General features: G+C 36.4%; 1 protein-coding gene and 1 pseudogene across 4 annotated transcripts in view; one reads left to right on the top strand and one right to left on the bottom strand.

Annotated features, from left to right (window-relative positions):
• Positions 1–15,550, top strand: part of Kdm6a (lysine demethylase 6A) — a 213,420-nt gene that overhangs the window by 56,444 nt on the left and 141,426 nt on the right. The window lies entirely within an intron of this gene.
• Positions 2,340–3,092, bottom strand: LOC113175456 (large ribosomal subunit protein eL8 pseudogene; annotated as a pseudogene).

Here is a 15,550-nt window from a genome sequence, read left to right as displayed (position 1 = left end):
ATGTGTTCATAACAAAATCCAGTGTTTGGTTTGGAAAGAGCAAAATACATGTACCTCTAGTAAGGCTTGGGGAAGGGATAAAGGGGAGCAGAAATATGAATGATGTACAGGCAAACAGTAATTAACTTTAGAATCGTAATGAAGCAGGCCGTTTGTGGCAAAAATACAATTTGTGACTCATAATTCACATAGTTCATTAAGTTCACAGTGGTGGCAGATACAAGTTTTCCAAAATTCTAATTTTTGTTTGAAATCTTAAATTGTGGTAGAGACTCATTTAATCCTTACAGTAATCCTGTGAGGTAGATGCTAAAAAATATTCACATTTTACATAGTACAGAGACATTAAGTGACTTCTCCAGTGCTACACAGTATGAAGCTAAAATCTCAGCCAGGTTCCAGAGCCCACACTTTTTATCTACAGCACTTAGTTCTGAGGTCATTAAAAAGCATGAAGCATTTGGGCAATGTGCCACTATAAGTATCATTAGTAACTGCAATGTTCACTGGGGAGACTTAGGCTCAGCAATCAGACAAGTAGGACCTGATCGAGTCACACTTTGCGTCCTATTGACCAAACAATATTGGACAGTAAACAGTATGTCAATGGAGCAGTATTAGGCATTGCTCTTCCCTGGGAATCCTTTCTGTAGTCCAGGGGCTAGTTTTTGGTCCATGAATTACAGCTTAGGTATGCGAATGAGACTCAGATGGGTGGGTGAGAACTATTCTGTTTTATTATTTTTCTGTGGTTGCTTTAACAGATTAGCACAAAATGGGTTTTTGAAAACCCAGAAGTTTATTCTCTCACAGTTCTGGAGGCCAGAAGGTGTGAGAAATTAAAGTATTAGTAGGGTCATATTCCAGAGGCTATAGTGGAGAATCGATTCCATACCTTCTCCTTTGTGAGTCTGTAAACTCCTGCCTTTCCTATAACAGGATAGTGCATTTAGGGCCCACTCAGATAATGCAGAGACACTTAGCTTCCTTTCCACATCTTTGTCACATCTTTTTATCCAAAAAAGATGATATTTAATCTTTTCTCATGAAAGCTAATATTTTGTTAGTCTTCCATGCCTAGTTTAGGAACCAGTATCTTTTGTAACAATTTATAGGCGTACTTTCCACATGTCTACAGAAGAAATGCTCAGTTAAAAGCGCTACGATTCTGAGAGAATCCCAGAGCTTTGGCATCCTACAGTTCATTTGCAGTTCTCTTATTCTGGATTTATTTCACCAATCAGGGATAATATTTACTGTGATGAGTGTTATGAATGTTGCTAGTAACACAACTGACACAGACTTGTCCATAGAGAAAGGGTTTTGTTTTGTTAACCCTTTAATTATAGTAACAAATTACTTAGAGTGCACCATAAATGATCTAATTTTGTTATAACTCTGCATGATTTATTAATGCTGACTTGTGCCTTGGGGAGTAGCAGTGAATTGATAATGTACTGACTTAATTTTTTTGTTTTGTTTTATATTTTAGTTTTTGAGGTTAGAAAGATACATACAGATTTTAGGTTTTGTAGATATTGAAATGGTATTGTAACCCTGAATAAGAGATGTTTTTAATGGATTGAAGAAATATCAATGGTTACATTTTTGGTTTGGGGCAGTTGAATGAACATGAAAGTAGGAGAGCACCACCAGTTATTCCAAACATTAACATACTTATTAATTATAAGTATGTTAATAACATATTAATTATGCCATGTTTGAAAAATGCATTCAGAGCTGGGGGTATGCCTCAGGGGTAGAGCGCTTGCCTAGCATGTCCTGGGCCCTGGATTCCATTCTGAGCACTGGGGGGAAAGGCATTGGGGGAAGTTGGTTGGTGGTAGTGGGGCATTCATTAAGATCACCATCAATTTCATCAGAAAGACCTTTAAATTTGAGGAAGTCGTCAAGCTCACTGTATTAGTGGATGAGGTTTCCAAAATTCTGGTATTTGTTTGAAATCTCAAACTTTATTGTTGGTAACAAATACTGTTAGCTGCCTTGCTTAGAATGATAGTTCATTTATTCAGGTCTGAATAAGAATAGTTTGTTAGTCATTCTTTCTTTGTGAAAATATCATTGCATGAAAAAAGAGGCTAGTTCAGTTTATAACTTAATCATGTGCATACTCTCCTTTAATACAGTGGAGATGTTGTACTTCACTATGGAGTAGAAATGCCTTAAATAAAGTTCTCAACTCATCACAAAGATAATTAAAAATAATTTGTGTTCAAGGGTTGGCATTTAATGAAATGAATTTTTTTGCAATTTCATCAAGGATATGCTTTTATTTTTCCAAAAGGAGATTTTTTAAATTAATTTTGTGTTTCGAAAACTCAATAGTGTACATTTAACTCGATTAAGTGACAGATTTTTAGATCCAGGACATTGCCTTCCTGGTGATAGCAGATCCCATCACATCGGACTTTGTTATTGGTCCTGATAGCTTCCACCTATGTAGCTAGCACTACTTTGCCTTCTGTGCTAATGTGTGTGAAGGCAACCGTGGTGCACGTCTTTCTGTGGGCTAAATGTTCTAGTCTGGCCTTCTCGATTAAATATTAGGGAACTCCCATCTTATAATATAGGGAAGACGGGAAAATAGTCTGCTGGATGGGATCCACATCATGAGAATTTATCACCAGCTATGTTGCCTTGTTTTCCATCAAGGTCCTGTGATAGTGTTAACCTCTGCTCCAGGGACAGGCGCTCTCTTAGTGGGGACATACTCTTTGTTGGCAGCTTTCCTTTCAGCCCAGCCAACAGTCTCTGCTTCTTCTCTTGCTTTTGTCTCTGGTCTGTGCTTGTTGATTGGCTTCTTAAGCAGTTGGGTAGCTGTGATCTAAATAAACCCTGGGCAAAATGGTTAATTGCAGTAGGTACTTTCAGCTGTGTGTAGAGGATAGTCCTTTTGCCATTTGACAAAGCTGGTGAGGTCCCTTTTGGGTTGTATGTTCTAGCCAGTTCCCAAAATCTTAGGTCTTTTCTCAAATGGAGAGGACTTTTACCACCTTCCTTTTTGTTTGCTTCTTCACAGCAGCAGGGGCTGGGGCCACTTTCTTACCTTTGGTTATCTTTCCTTTTGGCATCTTTGGTGGCTAAAAGGAACACTGAGGATATTCTTAAATGAAACTGGCATTAAAAGACAAGAACCAGGTCTGCGGTAGTAGCTCAGTGGTAGAGCACTTGCTAAGGACGTATGAAGCACTGTGTCTGATCCGTGGCACCACAGAAAAAATAAATAAAGGTATTGTGTACATCTATAACTAAAGAAAAACAACTAAAAAACCCCCACCAAAAGCAAAAAAAACAAGAAACAGCCAGGTGCGGTGGTAAAAACAAAACAAAAGCAAGAAAGAAACTCCCAAAAGCTACAACTCCTAGGTGGTTAAAAATATGATGATTATGTAGTATTCAGTTTGGTGCCTCTGTCCTCATTCCTGCTGGGGTTCTAGCAGATTTGTTCATCATTTCTTTTGCATCATCATTATAAATGTCAATACAATTAAAAAGAGAAAAAACCCCTTAATATTATAATGAAAATAATTTTGACCTAATAGACCTGAAGTTTCAGAGATCCCCAGTTGTCCATGACCTACACTTTAAGAAGAGCTATAGTTTTGACTTATCAAAGTCTAATTGGTACTTCTTTCCTTAGGCAATGCAAGTGTTAATGCCTATACTTTCCATCCCCATTCTATCCTTGCTGTATATAGGAACTCTATGTTTTACACACAGTATTATCTTTAACATTGTCATATACAGTTGAGTATGGTGGTTCACATTTGTAATCCCAGCTACTTGGGATGCTGAGTCAGGAAAATTACAGGTTTCACAGTTAGCCTGGGCAACTTAGCTAGACCTGTCTTGGGGGAAAAAAAAGAAGAAAAGGCTGAGGATGTAGCTCAGTGACAAACTCAGAATGCCCCTGGGTTCAGTCTCTAGTACAGCCTCTCCCCACAAAAGTTGTCATCTGCATGTTTAGTCTTTTCTTTGTCATACCTTCCTGCATGGCTGATCATTTTTTCCCCTCTGCATATGGGCTTTGCCTTCTGCAAATATCTTTATCTCTCTTTCACGAAGTATGTGTTTAGATTCATTATTTTTTGCACTTGGCTTCTAATTGTTCCATCATCATTTGTTGTAAGACTATGTTTTTTTCCTATTGAATTGCCTGTGTACCTTGTCAAAAACTAGCTGACTATATTACTGTAGATCAGTTTCTGGGCTATCTGTTGATCTATGTTTTTCTTTCACCAGTATTGCGTTGATGTTACAGCTTATTGTATAAAGTCTTAAAATTGGGTAATAGGAATCCTTTGACTTAATTCTTTTTCTTAATTGTTTTGAGTATTCTTCTTTTGCTTTCCATATAAATTATAGTCATATCTCAATGTGTATAGAAAAAGCATGCTGAGAATTTGAATGGGATTGCCTTGAATCTGTATGTCAAATTAGGGAGAACAGACATTAATGATGATCTTTCTATTTGTCAGTATCTCATGTCTCTGTTTTGAACATTCTTTGATTTCTTTCATCAGTATTTTATTATTTCCACACACGTATTTTGAATTTTTTTGTTAGATTTATGCTAAATTACTTTTTGTGTGTGTATGTGATGCTATTATAAATTTATAAAAAAAAGTTTAAAATTCTAGTTGTTCATTGCTGGTATATAAGAATGTAATTGACTTGTGTATTCATCTTGAGTATTACATTTAATAGTTGTTTCTTCTTTAACTTTTAAATTGTAGTGTATCTTTAAATAATAATATACCATTTTATATAATATGGATCTTATAAGAATATGCTTCTGTTTCTCTCCTCCTGGTCTTTGTATTGTTATATATTTTATTTCTATGTACTTCATAAACCCCACAGCACGTTGTTATTATATTTTGATCACATTTTAAAATTAAATTTTTTGGTATAATTTACATTTTAAAATTCATTCATTTAAGAGTTTGAGTTTAGACAAATGTATGTACTCTCTGGTCTTTTGAGATGGGCTTCATTCCATCAGTATAATTCCTTTGATATTTTTTCATGCTATATCATTAGTGCATCCCTTTTTGTTAAATAGAATTCCATTATATAGGTGTGCCACAGTGTATTCATTTACCTATTGATGGATATTGGGCTTATTTCCAGTTTTCAGTGATTATGGATAAAGATCCTTTAAAGTCATGTACATACAGATTTTGGTATAAGCATACGTTTTCGCTTTTTTTTTTTTTTTTAAGGAAAATTCTTGGGAGTAGGATTTCCAGGTCACATGATGTATGTTTAACTTTGTACTTATATGTTACCCTGTGTTCCAGAGGGACACTTTGCATCTTCACTAGCAGGGTATGAGAGCTCCAGTTCTGCATCTTAATGAACACTTGGTATTATAATTTTCTGAAAATTTAGGCTTTCAAATAGGTATGTAGTAGTATTGCATCATGGTTTTAATTGACTGCTGTAGCTTTATCCTGAGATTAGGACATGTTGTCTTCTAAACTTATTCTTCTTCAAAATTGTTTTGGTTATTTAGTTCCTTTGCCTTTCTATTAAAGTTTTATAATCCTCTTATTTGTATCTATAAAAAGTCCTTCTGGGATTTTGACCTGAATTTCATTAAATCTGTAGAGTAGTTTGGGAATATTTTAGTCTTCTAATTCATGAACATGTTAATTTCTCTGCACTTTTTTATTAGGTCTTCTTTGAACCTTTTCACCAGTGTTTTATAGTTTTTCCAGCCATATACAGATCCGCTGTACATATTTTGTTAGAATTATGCCCATATATTTCATATTTTTGGAGCTATATTGTAAGTGGTATTTTGGAATTTGTTTCCAGATTTTCCTTTTTAGTGTATAGAAATATAATTTATTTTTGTATGTTAACCTTGCATCCCATCCATCCATCCATCCATCCATTCATTCATTTTGCTAGAAATCGAACCCAGGGCCCAATATAAGCTAGGCAAGTGCTTTGGCACTGAACCACATTCCCTAGCCCTAAACTCAATTATTTATAGGATTTTTATGGTTTTGGGGGGTTAGATTTCTTTGGTTAATTGAGTTTTAAGGAGGCTCTAAAAATTCAGAGAAATGTCTGTTATAATTACCTTTGTACCTAGAATTTTCAGTGCTCTCCCTTCCATTGTGTGGATCAACATTTTTATTTGGTGTTATTTTCCTCCTGTCTGAGAATTTCTTCTCACATTTCTTAGATTTTAGAGCTGATGGTGATGAATTTTTTCAGGTGATGAATTTTGTGTATCTGAAAAATTATACTTTTATCTTCATTTAAAAAGTATTTTTTCTGGGTGTAGAATTGTAAGTTGACTGGTTTTTCCTCCCTTTTCTATTCAGTATCTATAAAGATGTTCTACTTTAATCTAGCATCTAAGAAGTTTTCCATACATGTGCAGCAACCTAAAATGTCTATGGAGGCAGTAAGCTTGGGGTAATTTTAGAACTCCTCTTTTGTTTCCTCTTTCTCAGGGATTATTGTCACACATTCTCTGATAACTAAACACTTATGTGTCACCAATTTTTTTCTGGCATTTCATTGTTTGGTCCCTTTTTTAATTGAATCTTGACTAGAAGCAGAAGTCCAGAGACACAAGAATTTTTTAAGACTCAAAGTTCCTTCTGAAGTGGAAGATTGAGATGTCAAGAAGATTGTCACTTCAGTAATCCAAATGTTTGTCTTATATGGAAAATCTGGATTTAAGGTTCCTTCTGAGTCTAACGGATTAGTGTTTATTTCACTGATTTTAAAATAAAGATCTGAATACAAACTTCTGAATGTTGATGTTGTCGAAGTAATCTGTCAACCTTTTTTCTCTTGATATACACCTTTTGTTTATTTTTTTACAGAAATCTTACCATAATCTCTATGTCCAAGATATTTTCTTCTTAAAGATTTATGTAGTTTGGCCTTTTACATTTATGTCTTTAATCAACCTAGAATAGGATTTTGTATATGTGGGTACAAATTCTTTTAATATTTGTTTTCTTCCTTTAGAAATAACTTACTGGCTCATCGCCATATTTTAATTCAGTTAATGTTTGCCCATTTTGTTATAAGTTTCCGTATATGTAAGTTCTGTTTCTGAGCTCTTCACTCTGTTGCTAATTTACTTTTTACTTATGTAACAGTTCTTTATTTTTGTAATAAATAAACTGTTTACTTATGTAACAGTTTCTCTGTTTCTATTGTAATGTACATGTGATATAGCACCAACTTTGTTAATAGTTACATAGCATTTCTTTTTCAGTATTTTTTTCCCCTGCAAATCTTTCTGGTTTGGTGTCTTATAAATTACATAAATCTGGATTTTTTTCTTACATAGCATATTTATCCCATTTACATCCATTGCAATTGAAATATTACATTAAACAATAAGTATTTATTTTAATATAGACATGTAAATCCTTTTTCTGCCTTTTTCCCTTTCCAGATATAGCAAATTTGGACAAGAAGAGTTTATTTTGTTTTAAACTGTAGGCTTGCTTTTAGACCTGGCATGTGATAATAGTGTATTTGATTTTGGTCTGTACTTTGGATTGCTGTTAGTTGGAGACCATGTAATTCTTGCCTGAAGTTTGTATTTTCTACCTACATTGAATGAATTTAATCTGCTTATGGTTCATGTACTCATATTTTCTTTTCCACTCATTGGCATAGAGGGTGGGCAGTTTTCCTTGCCTTTCAAGGTCAATTTTAAAATAACACTTAAACATTGTTTTATTATTTTAGTTTACACTTAAATTGAAGATGTTAATCCATTGAAGTCCCCGGGTTATTTGGAGGGTATCTTGTTTGACTACATTCTTGAGTGGCCTCCAGGCTTTGTGTTCTGTCCCCTGGGTGAGGCCTCCAAACTTAGGTTCATGCAGGTATACCCATCACTTTGGTATTGCCTGTGCAACTTCATTGCTAGGTTAAGTTCACCTTGAGAACTTTGTGTGGCTCTGGGTGTGGTGGCACATGCCTGTAATCCTAGCTACTTGGAAGCTAAAGCAGGAGGATCACAAATTTGAGGCAATTTAGCAAGACCCTGTCTTAAATAAAGAAACAAACCCCACAAACTTTGTGCACACCCACTTACTGTGTTTTGTTTCATATTTTAAATTTTCAGTAAATTTTCCATAAATGAAAAATTCATTGTACTAATTACTGGGAGAAACTGTTGAGGGCACTTAAGATGGGTGATAGTAAATATACACAAGTGTTTTGAGAGGCTTTGACTATCCTGGGGAAAGATATCCTGTAATATTATATATAAATAGTACTTACTGGGCATGGTAGCACAAGCTTATAATTCCAGCAGCTTGGGAGGCTGAGGCAGGAAGAGCACAAGTTCAAGGTCAGTTTCTACAATTTAGTGAGAACCTGTCAAGAGAGAGAGAGAGAGAGAAAGAAAGAGAAAATAAAGTTGGGGCTGGGGATGTAGCTCAGTAGTAGAGAGGCCCTGGGTTCAGTGCCCAGTCTGTCCCCTCACACCCCTACCCCTACCCCATATACAATTTAGGAAAAGAACTGTCTACAACCCAATAGAGAACTAGACACAGCCTTTAAACAGGTTGATAAGTCTTGAAAAAAGTAATAAATTTAGCTATTAAATATTGGGAAAGAATTAGAGAACTGAAAATGAGCATTACTGATAGAGGATTTATTTGTTGAGCTTTGCTTGAGGGCTTGTCAAAAGCTTAAATTGTGCTTTTCATTTGATTGGAATTTAAAGAAATATAAATTTGCTAAATTGCTAAATAGAGACTTGGTTAACAACCACATACTCTTTAGTAGAAATAAATTATCATTTAACTGTTCAGTAAAATGCCAGGCAGATGTTAATTTTGAGATCTGTTTGTTTTGATGTGGAAAATAGTTAATACATTGAATGAAAGAAGTAGTTCATAAAATTAGATATAAAGATTTGTACTATATATAAGAAAAGATAATTGCAATGTAATCAGTATTTTGGAAATTGCGTGAAATGGTTCCCAAACTGTGACTAAAGGTTTATTTGTGGCTGGGCATGGTGGCACATGCCTGTAATCTCAGCAGCTCCAGAGACTGAGGCAGGAGGATCTTGAGTTCAAAGCCAGCCTTAGCAAAAGTGAGGCGCAAAGCAAATAAAATGCAAAATAGGTCTGGGGATGTGACCCAGTGGTCGAGTGCCCCTGAGCTCAATCCCCGGTATGGTATCTCACCCCACCACCAAAAAACCCCTGATCCATCCTCCCTCCCTCCCTCCCTCTCTCTCCATCCATCTATATGCATATGAAGATATGAAGTCTGACGGGGTATATTTAGATTTTTGGTGGGGGGAGGTAAAACATTTCTTTGGGGGAGAGACCCTTGTTAGTTTTTATAGTTGTAGAGTTTTTCTTCATTCAATAAATGTATCTAATTGTCTGCTATATTTTAAAAATTATAAAACTAAGCAGATTATTTTTTTCAGTCCTTTCATACAATCTGAAGTGCTTGCTCTATCTTTTCCTGTGCATTTATTTATAAGGCAAAGAGAATGCATATTTGCTACCTAAGATATTATTTTGAACTACATATGTGTCTAGGACACAGCAAGCATAATAGATAAGGCATTTTACCTTCATGAAAACAGTCTACATAATTTTGCTGGAGACAGGTTTTGTTTGTATGTGTATATTTTTTAATCTCTGCATTTAATGTGTCCCAGATGGAATGATAGAGAAAGATTACTGTAAGGTTATCTCTTTCTACCTCTAGGTATTAGTGTTATTTTCTGTTGCTGTAATAAAATACCTGAGGTTGGATGCTTATGAAGAAAATAGATTGATTTTCCTCAAGTTTTAGAGGTCAAAAAGCATGATGGCCATGGCTCTGGTGAAGATCCTGTGTGGTGTCATCATGGTGGGAGCATGTGTGTGTGAGAGAGAAGGTGAGATGGGAAACCCAGAGGATGATTCTGAGGTCAGGCCTGCTCTTTTCTTACAACTGCCTTTCAAGAACTAATAGGATCTCACTTGAACTGTCTAATCCTATCTGAGAACTTAATTTCATCCTAGGGTGGTACCTCCAAGAATTTACCACCTATCATTAGGCCCCACTTCTTAAACGTTCCAGATCACAATATTAGCATTACTCTCTCAACATTGCCGCACCGGAACCAAACTTCCAGCACATGAACCCCTGGGGGACATAATCAAACTATATCCAAATTATAGCAGTAAATAATAGACCTGGTAGAATGTCTACTGCTTCATATGGGAGATCACAGGATCATTCTGGGCTTCACAAAAATCATTCTGAACTGAAATTCTATCTTATACTCTCCTCAGCTTCATATTTTAAATGTACATTATTTTAAAGGTTATTCAAGGCTTAATTAACAAGCATAATTTGAAAAAGGAGACTTGAAACAGTATACTTGAATGTACACCATCTGTACAGTGTTACATTAGCGTACTACAGAAAAAAATTGTTTGAGAAATAACTTGGCTGTAGTGTCAGAACAGTTTCTCTTTATTTAATGTTGGCCCTGGGCATGTGTGTATGTGACTATAGAATCCATTTATTTGGTTAGTTGCATGTATTTATGACAAAGGTTTTGGAGTTAGTAAGTAAACTAGCAACTTGTTGGATGAGACAGTAGAGCCTAATTTGCTTTGTTGCAGCTTATTTTGGACCTTTGCCAAAAATACTAGAGAGAAAAATCAACATTAGGTTAAGTAGGAGGTATAATTCAGAAGAGACAAAGAAATAGGGTACAACAGTTTAACGTTTTTCCACATATATACTACACTTTGTCTGAATTGGTGTATTATTATTATTGGCATTTATGTGAATTTTGTAGTGCATTATAATTATACATAATAGTGGAATTTGTTCTTACATATTTGTACAAGTACACAATAGAACAGTGTAGTTTTGGCCAATTTCTGAAGTGGTATATTATATATACATTCGTGTGTGTGTATGTGTGTAATAGAGTGTTATTTTTCTGCAGCAGGTGGCTTTTATTTTCTTTTATTATTTATTTATTTATTTATTTATTTTTTATTGGTTGTTCAAAACATTACAAAGCTCTTGACATATCATATTTCATACATTAGATTGAAGTGGGTTATGAACTCCCATTTTTACCCCAAATACAGATTGCAGAATCACATCCGTTACACATCCACATTTTTACATAATGCCATATTAGTAACTGTTGTATTCTGCTACCTTTCCTATCCTCTACTATTCCCCCTCCCCTCCCCTCCCATCTTCTCTCTCTACCCCATCTACTGTAATTCATTTCCCTCCTTGTTTATTATCCCATTCCCCTCACAACCTCTTATATGTAATTTTGTATAACAATGAGGGTCTCCCTCCATTTCCATGCAATTTCCCTTTTCTCTCCCTTTCCCTCCCACCTCATGTCTCTGTTTAATGTTATTTTCTTCCTGCTCTTCCTCCCTGCTCTGTTCTTAGTTGCTCTCATTATATCAAAGAAGACATTTGGTATTTGTTTTTTAGGGATTGGCTAGCTTCATTAAGCATAATCTGCTCTAGTGCAATCCATTTCCCTGCAAATTCCATGATTTTGTCATTTTTTTAGTGCTGCGTAATACTCCATGGTGTATAAATGCCACATTTTTTTTTATCCATTCATCTATTGAAGGGCATCTGGGTTGGTTCCACAGTCTAGCAATTGTGAATTGTGCTGCTATGAACATCCATGTGGCAGTATCCCTGTAGTACGCTCTTTTAAGGTCTTCAGGGAATAGTCCGAGAAGGGCAATAGCGGGGTCAAATGGTGGTTCATTCCCAGCTTTCCCAGGAATCTCCATACTGCTTTCCAAATTGGCCGCACCAGTTTGCAGTCCCACCAGCAATGTACAAGGTGTACCCTTTTCCCGCAGTCCCACCAGCAATGTACAAGGTGTACCCTTTTCCCCACATCCTCGCCAGCACTTGTTGTTGTTTGACTTCATAATGGCTGCCAATCTTACTGGAGTGAGATGGTATCTTAGGGTGGTTTTGATTTGCATTTCCCTGACTGCTAGAGATGGTGAGCATTTTTTCATGTACTTGTTGATTGATTGTATGTCCTCCTCTGCCGCAGTCTGTCTGGGCACAATTCAGGAGCCACTTGTCAAAAGAAAGTAACTTTATTTTTAGAACTACAAATGCCAAACAAAACAGCTCCTCAGGAAAAAACCCTCAGAGCCCAACTGCCACCACTGGCTTCCACAAGCCTCTCACCCACACAAACCTCACCACCTCCCACAATCCTCCTGCTCTTGAGGCCGATTGGCTGGGTCGCGTGGGCGGAGCCAAATAAGTCCCCTGATGAGCAGCTCCGTGGTCTGAAAGGGCAGGGAAACAGCCCAATGAGCAGCTCCGTGGAGGAGCCAATCAGCTAGATGTTGCTGGGGCCGATGTGAGCCAGTCATCAGCTGGCAGTCTGAAGGGCAGGGAAACAGCCCAATGAACATCACCGCAGAGGAGCCAATCAGCTAGATGTTGCTGGGGCCGCTGTGAGCCAATCATCAGCTGGCAGTCTGAAGGGCAGGGAAACAGCCCAATGAACATCACCGCAGAGGAGCCAATCTGCTAGATGTTGCTGGGGCCGCTGTGAGCCAATCATCAGCTGGCAGCTGGAAGTTTGCAGGCAGCTGGAAGTTTGCTGGGGCCCCTTTGCCTGTGGCTCTCAACACTCCTCTGTGAAGTGTTTGTTCAGGTCCTTGGCCCATTTGTTGATTGGGTTATTTGTTATCTTATTGTCTAATTTTTTGAGTTCTTTGTATACTCTGGATATTAGGGCTCTATCTGAAGTGTGAGGAGTAAAAATTTGTTCCCATGATGTAGGCTCCCTATTTCCCTCTCTTATTGTTTCTCTTGCTGAGAAAAAACTTTTCAATTTTAGAAAGTCCCATTTGTTGATTCTTGTTATTAACTCTTGTGCTATGGGTGTCCTATTAAGGAATTCGGAGCCCGACCCCACAATATGTAGATCAGAGCCAACTTTTTCTTCTATCAGATGCCGTGTCTCTGATTTGATATCAAGCTTCTTGATCCATTTTGAGTTAACTTTTGTGCATGGCGAGAGAAAGGGATTCAGTTTCTTTTTGTTGCATATGGATTTCCAGTTTTCCTAACACCATTTGTTGAAGATGCTATCCTTCCTCCATTGCATGCTTTTAGCCCCTTTATCAAATATAAGATAGTTGTAGTTTTGTGGATTGGTTTCTGTGTCCTCTATTCTGTACCATTGGTCCACCGGCCTGTTTTGGTACCAGTACCATGCTGTTTTTGTTACTATTGCTCTGTAGTATAGTTTGAAGTCTGGTATCGCTATACCGCCTGATTCACACTTCCTGCTTAGAGTTGTTTTTGCTATTCTGGGTCTTTTATTTTTCCATATGAATTTCATGATTGCTTTCTCTATTTCTACAAGAAATGCCATTGAGATTTTGATTGGCATTGCATTAAACCTATAGAGAACTTTTGGTAATATCGCCATTTTGATGATGTTAGTTCTGCCTATCCGTGAACAGGGTATATTTTTCCATCCTCTAAGATCTTCTTCTATTTCTCTCTTTAGGGTTCTGTAGTTTTCATTGTATAAGTCTTTCACCTCTTTTGTTAGGTTGATTCCCAAGTATTTTTTTTTGAGGATATTGTGAATGGAGTGTTTTTCCTCATTTCCGTTTCAGAAGTTTTTTCGCTGATATACAGAAATGCCTTTGATTTATGTGTCTTGATTTTATATCCTGCCACTTTGCTGAATTCATTTATTAGTTCTAGTAGTTTTTTTGTAGACCCTTTTGGGTCTTCTAGGTATAGAATCATGTCTCCTGCAAATAGTGATAATTTAAGATCTTCTTTTCCTATTTTTATGCCTTTAATTTCTTTCGTCTGTCTAATTGCTCTGGCCAGTGTTTCGAGAACTGTATTGAATAGAAGTGGTGATAGGGGGCATCCCTGTCTTGTTCCAGATTTTAGAGGGAATGCCTTCAATTTTTCTCCATTCAGAATGATGCTAGCCTGAGGCTTAGCATAGATAGCTTTTATAATGTTGAGGTAAGTTCCTGTTATCCCTAGTTTTTCTAATGTTTTGAACATAAAGGGATGCTGTACTGTGTCGAATGCTTTTTCTGCTTCTATCGAGATGATCATATGGTTCTTATATTTAAGTCTATTGATGTGGTGAATAACATTTGTTGATTTCCGTATATTGAACCATCCTTGCATCCCAGGGATGAATCCTACTTGATCATGGTGCACAATTTTTTTGATGTGCCTTTGTATCCGATTCGCCAGAATTTTATTGAGGATTTTTGTATCTAGGTTCATGAGAGATGTTGGTCTGTAGTTTTCTTTCTTTGAGGTGTCTTTGTCTGGTTTCGGAATCAGGGTGATGTTGGCCTCATAGAATGAATTTGGAAGAGCTCCCTCTTTTTCTATTTCCTGAAATAACTTGAAAAGTATTGGTATTAATTCTTCTTTAAAGGTTTTGTAAAACTCCGCTGTATACCCATCCGGTCCTGGGCTTTTCTTGGTTGGTAGTGTTTTGATTGCTTCTTCTATTTCATCCATTGATATTGGTCTGTTTAAATTGTGTGTATCCTCCTGACTCAGTCTGGGCAAATCATATGACCTAAGAAATTTATCGATGTCTTCACTATCTTCTATTTTATTGCAATACAGGTTTTCAAAATAATTTCTAATTGTCTTCTGTATTTCTGTAGCATCTGTTGTGATATTGCCTTTTTAATCCTGTATGTTAGTAATTTGAGTTCTCCCTCTTGTTCTCTTCGTTAGCATGGCTAAGGGTCTGTTGATCTTATTTATTTTTTCGAAGAACAAGCTTTTAGTTTTGTTAATTTTTTCAATAGTTTCTTTTGTTTCAATTTCGTTGATTTCCGCTTTGATTTTAATTATTTCTTGCCTTCTGCTACATTTGCTGTTGTTTTGCTCTTCCTTTTCTAGGGCTTTGAGATGAAGTGTGAGCTCATTTATTTGTTGGTTTTTCCTTTTTTTGAGGAATGACCTCCAGGCGATGAATTTCCCTCTTAAAACTGCTTTCATTGTGTCCCATAGATTCCGATATGTTGTGTCTGTATTTTCATTTATGTCTAAGAATTTTTTTATTTCCTCCTTTATGTCTTCTGTAACCCATTGATCATTCAGTAACATATTGTTCATTTTCCAAGTGATGTAGGATTTTTCCTTCCTTCTTTTATCATTGATTTCCAGTTTCATTCCATTATGATCAGATAAAATGCATGGTATTATCTCCACCCCTTTATCTTTACTGAGGGTTGCCCTATGGCATAATATATGGTCTATTTTTGAGAAGGATCCATGTGCTGCTGAGAAAAAAGTATATCCACTTGATGATGGTTGATATATTCTATATATGTCAGTTAAGTCTAGGTTATTTATTGTGATATTGAGTTCTATAGTTTCTTTATTCAACTTTTGTTTGGAGGTCTGTCCAATGGTGAGAGAGGTGTGTTGAAGTCACCCATAATTATTGTGTTTTGGTCTGTTTGATTCTTGAACTTGAGGAGAG

Source organism: Urocitellus parryii, chromosome X, assembly GCF_045843805.1.
Source record: "Urocitellus parryii isolate mUroPar1 chromosome X, mUroPar1.hap1, whole genome shotgun sequence".
NCBI classification, from domain to species: domain Eukaryota; kingdom Metazoa; phylum Chordata; class Mammalia; order Rodentia; family Sciuridae; genus Urocitellus; species Urocitellus parryii.
Note: the sequence above shows the minus strand (reverse complement) of the source record. Positions and strands in the feature narration are given on the sequence as shown.